The sequence below is a fragment of the Triturus cristatus genome, chromosome 9 (assembly GCF_964204655.1).
Source record: "Triturus cristatus chromosome 9, aTriCri1.1, whole genome shotgun sequence".
NCBI classification, from domain to species: Eukaryota; Metazoa; Chordata; class Amphibia; order Caudata; family Salamandridae; genus Triturus; species Triturus cristatus.
In genome coordinates this window covers 1,063,321,422-1,063,335,395 of record NC_140592.1, presented here as the reverse complement: position 1 = coordinate 1,063,335,395, position 13,974 = coordinate 1,063,321,422, and positions in this window count along the sequence as shown.

The window sequence follows — 13,974 nt, the reverse complement described above, 5'->3', positions numbered from 1 at the left end:
GCACGATCCCCTACACTGCCCAAACACCACTGCACCGCCCTAAACCCTGAAACACTACCCCCAGCAAGAACCCCTACACTGCCTGAACACCACTGCACTGCCCTAAACCCTGAAACACCACCCCAGCACAATCCCCTACACTGCCCGAACACCACTGCCCTAAACACTGAAACACCACCCCCAGCACGACCCCCTACACTGCCCACATACCACTGCACTGCCCTAAACACTGAAACACCACCCCCGCACCACCCCTACACTGCCTGAACACCATTGCACTGCCCAAAACCCTAAAACACCACCCCAGCACAATCCCCTACACTGCCCGAACACCACTGCCCTAAACACTGAAACACCACCCCCAGCACGACCCCCTACACTGCCCGAATACCACTGCACTGCCCTAAACCCTGAAACACCACCCCCAGCACCACCCCTACACTACCTGAACACCACTGCACTGCCCAAAACCATGAAACACCACCCCAGAACACCCCCTTACACTGCCCGAACACCACTGCACTGCCCTAAACCCTGAAACTTTACCCCCAGCACGACCCCCTACACTGCCCGAACACCACTGTACTGCCCTAAACCCTGAAACACCACACCCTGCACGACCCCCTACACTGCCTGAACACCACAGTACTGCCCTAAGCCCTGAAACACCACCCTCAGCACGACCCCCTACACTCCACAAACACCACTGCACTGCCCTAAACCCTAAAACACCACCCCCAGCACAACCCCCTTCACTACACAAACACCAATGCACTACCTTAAACCCTAAAACACCACCCCCAGCACGACCCCCTACACTACCCGAACACCACTGCTCTCCCCTAAACCCTAAAACACTACCCCAGCATGACCCCCTACACTACCCGAACACCACTGCACTGCCCTAAACCCTAAAACACCACCCCAGCACGACCCCCTACACTGCCAGAACACCACTGCAATGCCCTAAACCCTAAAACACTACCCTCAGCACAACCCCCTACACTACCAAAACACCACTGCACTACCCTAAACCCTAAAACACTACCCCCAGCATGACCCCCTACACTACACACACACCACTGCATTGCCCTAAACCCTAAAACACGACCCCTACACTACCCAAACACCACTGCACTATGCTAAACCCTAAAACACAACCCCCTACACTACACAAACACCCCTGCACTACCCTATACCCTAAAACACTACCCCCAGCATGACCCCCTACACTACACAAACACCACTGCACTCCCCTAAACCCTAAAACACTACCCCCAGCATGAGACCCCACACTACCCAAACACCACTGCACTACCCTAAACCCTAAAACATTACACCCAGCAGTACCCATTTACAACCCAAACACCACTGCACTACCCTAAACCCTAAAACATTACCCCCAGCAATACTCCTTACACTACCCAAACACCATTGCACTACCCTAAACCCTAAAACACTACCCCCAGCAGTAACCCATACACTACCCAAACACCACTGCACTACCCTAAACCCTAAACCACTACCCCCAGCACGACCCCCTACACTACCCGAACACCACTGCACTACCCTAAGCCCTAAAACACTACCCCAGCATGACCCCCTACACTACCCGAACACCACTGCACTGCCCTAAACCCTGAAACACCACCCCCAGCACAATCCCCTACACTGCCCGAACACCACTGCCCTAAACACTGAAACACCACCCCCAGCACGACCCCCTACACTGCCCGAATACCACTGCACTGCCCTAATCCCTGAAACACCACCCCCAACACCACCCCCTACACTGCCTGAACACCACTGCACTGCCCAAAACCCTGAAACACCACCCCATCACGCCCCCTTACACTGCCCAAACACCACTGCACTGCCCTAAACCCTGAAACTTTACCCCCAGCACGAACCCCTACACTGCCCGAACAACACTGCACTGCCCTAAACCCTGAAACACCACACCCTGCACGACCCCCTACACTGCTCAAACACCACAGCACTGCCCTAAGCCCTGAAACACCACCCTCAGCACGACCCCCTACACTCTACAAACACCACTGCACTGCCCTAAACCCTAAAACACCACCCCCAGCACAACCCCCTTCACTACACAAACACCAATGCACTACCTTAAACCCTAAAACACCACCCCCAGCACGACCCCCTACACTACCCGTACACCACTGCACTACCCTAAACCCTAAAACACTACCCCAGCACGACCCCCTACCCTACCCGAACACCACTGCACTGCCCTAAACCCTAAAACACCACCCCAGCACGACCCCCTACACTACCCGAACACCACTGCACTGCCCTAAACCCTAAAACACCACCCCAGCACGACCCCCTACACTGCCAGAACACCACTGCAATGCCCTAAACCCTAAAACACTACCCCCAGCACAACCCCCTACACTACCAAAACACCACTGCACTACCCTAAACCCTAAAACACTACCCCCAGCATGACCCCCTACACTACACAAACACCACTGCACTACCCTAAACCCTAAAACACGACCCCCTACACTACCCAAACACCACTGCACTATGCTAAACCCTAAAACACAACCCCCTACACTACACAAACACCCCTGCACTACCATATACCCTAAAACACTACCCCCAGCATGACCCCCTACACTACACAAACACCACTGCACTCCCCTAAACCCTAAAACACTGCCCCCTACACTACACAAACACCACTGCGCTACCCTAAACCCTAAAACACTACCCCCAGCATGAGACCCCACACTACCCAAACACCACTGCACTACCCTAAACCCTAAAACATTACCCCCAGCAGTACCCCCTACACAACCCAAACACCACTGCACTACCCTAAACCCTAAAACATTACCCCCAGCAATACTCCTTACACTACCCAAACACCATTGCACTACCCTAAACCCTAAAACACTACCCCCAGCAGTAACCCATACACTACCCAAACCCTAAACCACTACCCCCAGCACGACCCCCTACACTACCCGAACACCACTGCACTACCCTAAACCCTAAAACACTACCCCAGCACGACCCCCTACACTACCCGAACACCACCGCACTGCCCTAAACCCTGAAACACCACCCCCAGAACAATCCCCTACACTGCCCGAACACCACTGCCCTAAACACTGAAACACCACCCCCAGCACGACCCCCTACACTGCCCGAATACCACTACACTGCCCTAATCCCTGAAACACCACCCCCAGCACCACCCCCTACACTGCCTGAACACCACTGCACTGCCCAAAACCCTGAAACACCACCCCAGCACACCCCCTTACACTGCCCAAACACCACTGCACTGCCCTAAACCCTGAAACTTTACCCCCAGCACAAACCCCTACACTGCCCGAACACCACTGCACTGCCCTAAACCCTGAAACACCACACCCTGCATGACCCCCTACACTGCCCAAACACCACAGCACTGCACTAAGCCCTGAAACACCACCCTCAGCACAACCCCCTTCACTACACAAACACCAATGCACTACCTTAAACCCTAAAACACCACCCCCAGCACGACCCCGTACACTACCCGAACACCACTGCACTACCCTAAACCCTAAAACACTACCCCAGCATGACCCCCTACACTACCCGAACACCACTGCACTGCCCTAAACCCTAAAACACCACCCCAGCACGACCCCCTACACTGCCAGAACACCACTGCAATGCCCTAAACCCTAAAACACTACCCCCAGCACAACCCCCTACACTACCAAAACACCACTGCACTACCCTAAACCCTAAAACACTACCCCCAGCATGACCCCCTACACTACACAAACACCACTGCACTGCCCTAAACCCTAAAACACAACCCCCTACACTACCCAAACACCACTGCACTATGCTAAACCCTAAAACACAACCCCCTACACTACACAAACACCCCTGCACTACCCTATACCCTAAAACACTACCCCCAGCATGACCCCCTACACTACACAAACACCACTGCACTCCCCTAAACCCTAAAACACTGCCCCCTACACTACACAAACACCACTGCGCTACCCTAAACCCTAAAACACTACCCCCAGCATGAGACCCCACACTACACAAACACCACTGCACTACCCTAAACCCTAAAACATTACCCCCAGCAGTACCCCCTACACTACCCACACACCACTGCACTACCCTAAACCCTAAAACACTACCCCCAGCAGTAACCCATACACTACCCAAACACCACTGCACTACCCTAAACCCTAAACCACTACCCCCAGCATGACCCCCTACACTACCCAAACACCACTGCACTACCCTAAACCCTAAAACACTACCCCGGCATGACCCCTATACTGCCCAGACAACACTGCACTACCCTAAACCCTAAAACACTCCCCCCAGCACGACTCCCTACACAACCCAAACACCACTGGACTACCCTAAACCCTAAAGCTACCCCAGCATGACCCCCTACACTACCCAAACACTACTGCACAACCCTAAACCCTAAGTCTACCCTCAGCACGACCCCCTACACTACCCAAACACCACTGCACTACCCTAAACCCTAAAACACTACCACCAGCATGACCCCCTACACTACACCAACACCAGTGCACTACCCTTAACCCTAAAACAGTACCCCAGCACGACCCCCTACACTACCCAAACACCACTGCACTACCTTAAACCCTAAAACACTACCCCCAGCATGACCCCTATACAACCAAACACCACTGCACTGCCCTAAACCCTAAACACTACCCCCAGCACGACCCCCTACACTATACAAACACCACTGCACTACCATAAACCCTAAATCTACCCCAAGCACGACCCCCTACACTACAGAAACATCACTGCACTACCCTAAACCCTAAAACACTACCACCAGCACGACACCCTACACTACACAAACACCACTGCACTACCCTAAACCCTAAAACACTACTCTCAGCACGACCCCCTACACTACCCAAACACCACTGCACTACCCTAAACCATAGAAAAGTAACAACCACCCCATGCCCAATTCCCCTTACCTTTCACTCCTCTTGGTTCCCTCTCCTCGTGGTTCCTGCTTCATGTCGTCTCTGAGGGGCGGTTCACGTCATTGTGAGGAAACGGAACAGCCTCTGTTTCCTTACAACGACGTGGATCGTCTACATTTTTTTAGAACTCATGGTCATTTACCATAGATACCTTTACAACAAATTTCATTGTAAAGGCATGCGTGGTAAATGACCATGCATTCTAAAAAAATGCGTAGTAATAACTTTGCGATGTACAACGCATGCGTGGTAATGCACGCGTTGTAATGGTATCACAAAGTAAAAAAGTCGTTGTAACAGCTGTTTACCGATCGAAGCAGGCCTCTGTTCTTCAGTGAGTCGTTTATTTGAAAAATTAGGAGAAAGGAATGTGTTTTTTTTACCGAAAAGTGCTGTTGTATTGTGAAAGTGTCTGTGTGGCCTGGTTTCACTTCTGGTGAGAGAGTGGAAGAGTCTCTTTGGATCTAAAGGGGTTCTGCTGTTGATCGGGGCCGGCGCAACACGTCATCAGAAAACACAGCTAACAGAAAGCATTGTCCCAGAAGTGTGGAGCAGTGCCATGAGAGGTCAACAAATGTGTGTTCCATGGCAGTATGACCATACCGCGTGACCCATGTGCCGCCTCCAGTGTACGGAAGGCAGAGGCTGCATCCATCGGAGGTCCTCTCCAAGACCATTGTAGCACTAATTCTATATTTTGGAACTATGGCATTTTAACTAACCCTGGGAGTAGTTTGCGTAGTAGCACTACTCGTAGCTCCGCGAAGTACACTTTGAACTACATGCAGCTACGCTGACTGCATAGTGCGTAGCTGTTGGCATTGTGTGCTTATCGGCTCTGTGCAATAATTGCAAACAACATCTTGCACAGTGCAAGTTATGATTAAATAAGTATCTCTGTCTTTATATGCAAAAATGCTTATAGTCATTTCACAAATGTGAAAATGATAAATTAGCAAGCGGTGAGAGAGGTGATGATTTTGGGATCCTCCCTAACCTAGGGAGAGAACCAAGCAGATGCCTTAAAAACAAAAAGCACATCTTGTTGAACGATTCAGTGGTGGTCCCAACCTCTAAGGACCACCCCAAGCACAGTTATTGGCAAAAATACAATCCCAACCAAAGGCCCTGCAAAGCATTATGGGACGAGATTGGCAGTGGGCAGTGTATATTATAGTATCCAATATCAAAATAATTCTACAAAGAGCTGCAGTTCAACTAGTCGTTACTAGATGTTCCTCACGAGTCAAATGCAAAAGCATTGAAAGGGTTTCAATGCTTTTGCATTTGACTCGTGAGGGACACATATAGGCACTCATACACCTATACAGACACTCATACACTGCCACATATTCAGAGTTACTGACACACTTAGTCAGTCATGCAAAGAATCAATCATACTTTCATTTACTCATACAGTTATACAGACACAACCTCACTTATTCATACAGATACTAACACATAATTACTCTCTTATAGAATCACTGATACAAGAGAATAGTTTTCTACACATCTAGAGAAAGCCTGCACAACCGGCAGTACTTGTTAACAGGAACGCATTTCGGCTGTATTCAAAGCCTTTGTCAACCTTGTGATTTTTTCACAATTTAAATACTTGCCCCACTTGTTGCTAGTATCATTGACATGGTAGAAATGCTTCCACTTTTTGTAATACTTTAAACTTTTGTCTGTCACAGTATTTCACTTTAGTAAACACCCATGGTAAAAGCATATTTAAAATCATCCACTGTCTGCTTTACAGTTCTCATAAAATAAATTTACATAGCGTGAAAGATATATTTTCAATGTCTTTACAGACAACGTGTGCGCTGCGCTTTAAGCTTTTAACCTCATAAAACAAACACTGTCCGTTATTGCCATGGTCCCTAAAATTCAATGCTAAGACTGTGTCTTCAGCAGTGACCGGCTCCGATAACCTCAATTATTCAAATGTCCAGGCTTTCTGTAGAACTCCGCCAAGGGTAGCCTCACAGCTGTTACTCCAATGTGGCACTCGAGGGCTTGCCAGCAATTACAACATTCCTCTGGGCATTCCTCTGGGCAAGCGTGCATCCAGATCGCCTGTGGTGCATGGTAGGGGAATTCTACAAATGCCCCTTAAACTTCAAAGAATACTTTTCTCCAGATCAAGAGAAAGCCTGCACTCAGTTTCTTTGGAAATAAATATATATATGTTGGCAAACAGCGCCAATGTTATCAACAAGTAAATAAAAAGCAATTTTTGACTTGCCCATAACCTTAGCATCATTTAACCATCTACATGAAATTTTCCCAAAAAAGTGTCAAAGTAGGTTCTGTGTGTCATGGAAAGTTTGGGGGTGATCTGTGTAGTGGAGACCAAGAAATAGGGGCCCAAAAAAGGGTGAGTTTGTTATGTTAATTCCCATAGTAACGCGTTGTCAAACCTACAGCCCTAACCGCTGGATGAAATTACAACACATTTGGCAGAAAGGTAGATGTTGTTACGCAGATTGTGCTTTTTGTTTTTTGGTGCAAATCTGTAGAGTAGTTTTTGAGAAATTTAAGCCAAAAATGACAGCAATATCTCTAGCTACATATATTTTGCTGTGGTATTACGATTAATAGCGAATGCATTCGCCAACAGGAATGCTCTAATTGGCTGGACACAACCTGAATAGAAAGCTGTGGCCATCATTTTATCTTCCGGGAATGGTTCCCGGGTTGACAATTTGTATGAAAGCTAACATAAAGGGTCAGGGTGGAGATAATCTGACCCCATGTTTGAGAAATGAATGTGTTAGTGGCACAAGTTAAGTATCCAAAATAGATTTTTTAAATCATGTGAGATATTCGTGATGACACTGTGAAAACCAGTGCACCCTTGTGTACCGCCGCGGGTACATCGTAAATATCGGGAAGTCATTACGAATATTAGTGAAAATTTAAATAAAATATATATTTGAACACACTTGCCGGTCACACACTCATGTATGCGCTCACAAACTCACTCAGACACTTATACACCCATTCACATATCCACTCGCTCACTTATACAGCCAGTCACATATCCACTCAGATGCTCATGCACTCACTCACATACCCATTCACATACTTATGCACCCACTTACAGACTTACTCAGCGAGTAAAGCACCCATGTGCAGACCCACTCAGAGACTGACACACCCATTTACAGACCCACTCACTCACTCACTCAGTCAGTTAGTCATTAATTTCGATTTACAAAATCATAAAAGAGAGAGTACACCATTAATTAAAAAAAGCTTGGGATATAATATGCGTTTTACAATCATCCAGGCTTATGTAACAAACACAAATATATTTACATATGAGTTAAAAACATTTGTTACATAAAGTGTCAAAGTTGTAAATACAAAAGATAAAAACACATTTAAAAAGCACAGAAAAGGGGCGTGGCCAGCAACCACCGAAGATGGCCGCAGCTTAGAAGAGCTCCGTGCCGCAACTCTGCCCGCCGCATAATCCTGACGTTTATCCGCTACAGCCTGGGAGTCCCGATCGGCGGAGACGCTCTGAGAGACTGCTGTGCCGACCTTGGTGCCGTATCTGCCCCGGGCGGGCTTCCGGACGCGGCGGAGCGGGACCTGCGAGCTCCGGCCTTGTGGCAGCGTGGAAGCCGGGGCCTCGATTTTTTCAGTCTCTGGAGGAGTGGCCTGGCGGTGGCCTGCGGGGGACGCAGCGGCGGCCTGACTGACCTGGATGCACCGGAATATACGTGCAGAGAGCCGGGGCGAGGTGGGGGACGCGGCAGGCCCCCCCGGGTGCCCGAGGGACTGGAGGAGTGGCAGCCGGTGACTGACGGCGGCGAGGGGACGGCGCACTGGGCCCGTGGAAAGTGCGCGCGCCGGAGAAGGGGACCGCTCGCCAGTGGGGCCTACAGCTCCCCCTACGGAGGCGCGACGAGGGTGAGACAAGCTCCGATGCGGGGGTGAAGGACTGCCCAGGGCGTTGCGTGGAGGCCTTTCGCCGGGCCACTCAGCAGACACCGCCTGGAGCGCCAGCGGAGGACTACCTGCCGCGACGCCCGGCAAGACGTGGACGTAGGAGTGGAAGGTGCCTGAGAGGTCCCGGGGTAATCTGGAGAGGCGCAGCGCTGGGAAACAAGAGGCATCACGGCGCAGCCTCGCGGCGCGCGGGCGCCACAGAGCCATCCCGTGAAATTGCTGGCTGGGGCGAGCGTGCGACACAAGTGGACGCTGGCGGCATAACAGTAGACACGCGAAGGGCTGGAGGGGCTGGGACGGTCTGACTCCCCGCATACCTTGCCCACTAAGGACCGGTGAAACCGACAGGCCGCACGTGGGAACTCCCCCGTGGCAGGCAGCGGCAACAGCCGGGTCTCATCCGTATCGAGGACTCCTGGAGGGGATAGACCTCGCCCCCGCCCCTGGACAAGATGGGGAGCAAGGGACAATGTTCATCATCCCACAACAAGCTGGAAAAGTTTGCGTACCACAAAGGGCGCGCCGAGACGTCGTCTCCGCCGGACGCGACGCCACCAGAGATTACCCTAAAGGATGTGATGGCGGCGCTCACGCAGATGAATGGCACTATGGGGACGATCTCGACTGATGTGGGGCTGCTTCGTGCGGACTTCTCCAGAATGACCGATCGAGTCAAGGAGGTGGAAGCCACTACCGAGACTTTGACCAAAGATGCTGCAGCCTTCAGGAGCCAGATACAAGCATTGGAAAAGGTGCAGAAGGAACTGCGTGACAAGCTGGAGGATCAGGAGGGGTGGTCGAGGCGGAACAACATACGCCTAGTGGGTGTGCCGGAGACCATGTGGGGCCCGGCTCTGGATCTCTTCGTCGAGAAGCTGATCTTGGATCAACTGCAGCCGCGCGGGCTCTCCAATTTCTTTTCCGTGGAGCGGGCGCATCGAGTGCCTGGGGGCAGGCCCCGGCCGGGCGCCCTGCCGCGGCCGATCCTGGCCAGAATATTTAACTTTAGGGACCGAGACGCTATCCTGCAGCGGGCACGTACCCCCCCCCCCCCTAAGGCTGGAGAACAGTACCATCACGCTATATCCAGACTACACGGCTGCGGTGACCAAACAGCGTAGGGACTTCCTGTCTGTGAAAAAGGAACTGCGCAGCCATGAACTTAAATATGCAATGCTCTATGCCTCAAAACTGCGCGTTGAAGCAGAGGGGAAGACGTGGTTCTTTAGCACGCCCGAAGAGGCCTCTGACTGGTTAGAAGGCTGGAGACCAGCAAGCGACGTCCGGCGTGCAGGTTCGGCACGCGTGTCGCGGTCACAGACATCGCAGTCCACAGGTGGCAACAGTCCGGAACTAGAGGACGCGGCGCCGACGCGGGACATCCACGCGGCGGACTGATGGGGTGCGGCTGACGCGCGGGCGCCGGCTGTGAGCGCTGCCGCAACTGGACCTATATGTGGCCCGGTATATGCTGGATGGTCCCAGACCCATGTACTTTCTTGAACTCTCAGGCTTCTGCTACGACTCATGCTACAACTCGGCGATGGCGGAGCGGCACGCAGTGACTCTTTCCCCCCTACGCAAGTATACAGTTATGGGAATCAAGCACTCTGCTGAGTTGGGGTGGCGGGTAGTTCGAAATCCGCCGGGCAGGGGAGCAGGGAGGGGGTGGAGGGGGGGACACAGCTTCTAAGAGTTACTATTGGTTTGCTTGGAAGTATTGTTGTGACGCATAGGATCCTAACAGACGATACCCAAAGCGCAGCAGCGACTGGGGCCACAATCACCTCGGGAGGGTTTCGGGGAGGTGGGAGACAGACAGGTTGCGAGAGCGGACCCAAATGGCTGAACGGGTAGGAACTGAACAGACTTCCTGCGCGCCCGCCCCACGACTTACAGTGCTGTCCTGGAATGTCAATGGGCTGGGCGATAAAATTAAGCGGGGACTGGTGTTGCAATATATCAAGCGTAGAGGTCCGGCAGTTGCACTGCTCCAGGAATCGCATTTGACGGGCTCTACCAGTAAGGCCCTAGATAGATGGGGCTACAAAATGATGATACACTCTGACTTCACCACGGGTTCGCGGGGAGTGGGGATATTGGTAAATAAGCGCTTCCCGCTGATAGTCACAGACTCCCGGAAAGATGGCCAGGGATGCTTTGCGGCGGTAACCTGCCAATGGGAAGGGAAAACATACAACATTGTGACGGTCTATATCCCCCCCACACTGCATCAAACCACTCTACGTGTGCTGGGGGAGTTTCTCTTATCCCTTCCACATGGCGACATAATAATTGGGGGAGACTTTAACGCTACCATGGACACGTCCCTAGATAGACAGCCCTCTCGGGGGACTAATGCTGCCAGTATTAAACTGCTTGAATTCACAGAGGCTCTTGGGCTCGTGGATGTGTGGAGGCTTCGCCACCCCACCCTAAGACAGTACACATTCCATTCCGGGGTACACAACAGCCTTTCTAGACTGGACTATATTTTCACACTGGCGACCAGGACGAGGGGGGTTGCGGAGGTGACGCACCTCCCTAGAGGCATTTCTGATCATTCTCCAGTCCTCATCACCTACACAGCACCGGCCCCCCGGAGGGGAAGGGTCTTCCCGCTGTCTCCTGGGTATCTCAAAGTCCCGAAAATCGCCAAGGGACTCCTATTGACGACGAAACGCTACTTTGTGGAGAACCAAAACACGGTCCCGTCCCCGACGACATTATGGGAGGCCTATAAAACAGTGCTCCCGGGGGGAGGCTATCTCGCTGGTGGCAGATCACAAAGCATCCCAGAAAAAGGAGGTCGAGGGGCTGGACCAAAGGGTGTCCCGGGCTGAAGCAGCGCATGCGCTACAGGTAGATGAGCATACGACACACCAGTTGCACCTGGCGCAGCAGGAATACAAATCATATGTCTGGGGGCTAGCGACTGCGAGGCTCACGGAGACGCGACATACAGTGTATGAAATGGGTGATAAGGCTGGGAAATTGTTGGCGTGGCTAGACCGCAGGGAACGGGCCAATAGATGGGTGGCTAGAGTTCAACTGGCCGACGGCACATCTACGGCAGAGCCGCAGCAGATAGCAGAGGCGTTTGCGTTGCATTATCGTGGAATCTATATCCCGAAAGCCACGAATACCGTGGACGACAACCTGGCCTTCCTCTGAGATATCCGCATGCCGGCACTGGCCTCTTCGGCAGTGGCTACCCTAGAAGCCGACCTGACTCCCAAGGAGCTCACGGCGGCGATAGCTGCCCTTCATCCGGGGAAGGCGTTGGGACCGAACGGCCTGCCGGTAGAACTTTATAAAGGGGCGGCCGCGCAGGTTGGGCCCCACTTGTTGAATATGTACACGGACAGCCTGGAAAGGGGGACTTTGCCCCGAGATCAGCGGCTGGCCACGATTGTGGCTATCCACAAACCCCATAAACCTCAACACGAATGTGCCTCCTACAGGCCGATCTCCCTTCTCAATGCGGAAGCGAAGATTTTGGCAAAAGTGTTGGCCACCAGATTACAGGCCTACTTAGCCACCATAATACACCCGGATCAATCGGGCTTCATGCCTAACAGAAATACCGCCCTGAATCTCAGGCGTCTTCACGGGGTCCTTGCACGGCAAATCACTATTGAGGAAGAGGCTGTTATTCTGTCACTCGACGCCAAAATGGCATTTGACCTGGTGGAGTGGCCCTTTCTTTTTGCGGTTCTTCGGCATGTTGGCTTCGGTCCAAAGTTCTGTGCCTGGGTCCAATTACTTTACTCACACCCGCTAGCCCAGGTCGTAGTGAACGGCCATGTGTCATCCACTTTCCCGCTGGGACGGGGAACGCGACAGAGATGCCCCCTCTCACCGCTTCTTTTTGCGCTGGTGCTGGAGCCGCTGGCGGCTTGGATTCGGCAGGACCCGGTTATCCGGGGTCTCCAATGGGCAAGGGGATGGGAGGACCGTGTATCCCTATATGCGGATGATATCCTGCTCTACCTGGCATCCCCGGAGAGCTCCATTAATTGTCTCCTAGACATATGCACGTCCTATGGTCGAGTGTCGGGGTATACTATTAATTGGGAGAAATCGTGTCTCTATGTGCTCAGGGGCCCCCCACCTCGGCTTCCGCAAGGCTGCGGGATGCAGATAACGGAGGAGGGGTTCAAATATCTGGGAATCTATGTCACCGCCGACAAGGCGCACTTCGTCGCGAAGAACCTCGCAGAGCCCCTTATGCGGCTTCGTCGTGATGTCAAGCATTGGCGCTCCTTACCGCTGACACTGTTGGGGAGAGCGGCCCTCTTCAAAATGATGGCTCTCCCCCGTTTCTTGTATATACTACAAAACACGCCGTTTCCGGTCTCCCACAAGTATTTTGCAACGATAAATGCTGAGGTTACCAGCTTATTATGGGAGGGGAAGGCACCACGAATAGCGAGGCGCAAATTGACAAAGGGCTGCTATGATGGCGGCATTGCCCTCCCAGATATCAAAATCTACTACTGGGCCTCGCAACTTACGGTTGTCAACCAATGGCTCCACGCGCCAGGAGATGAGCCAGTGTACCGCATGGACTGGATGCTGCTGGGCGAGGGCGGCATCATGGGGGCATTGTATACCAAAAATAAGAGACATAATCTTACGGGCCCGACGGCGCACACGGTTCAGGTGTGGCATGAGGCACAGAAGGACCTGGGTTGGGACGGAAAGATAATACAGGCTATGCCGCTGTGGGACGTGCGTAGGCTGGGTAGTCTGCGTAATACTAAAGGCTTTCAACAGTGGGACCTGATTGGGATCTCACAAGTAGGAGACCTCTGGAGGAAGGGAGGGGTGATATCATTCGAGCAGCTGCAGACTGAGTATGACATGGACGATGCCGAAAGATTCCGATACATCCAGGTCAGACATGCGCTCATGGCACAGATCGCGCCGGGTACAAAATTGGCGGAGGCATCGCCCTTGGAGGACAGCCTCCTCA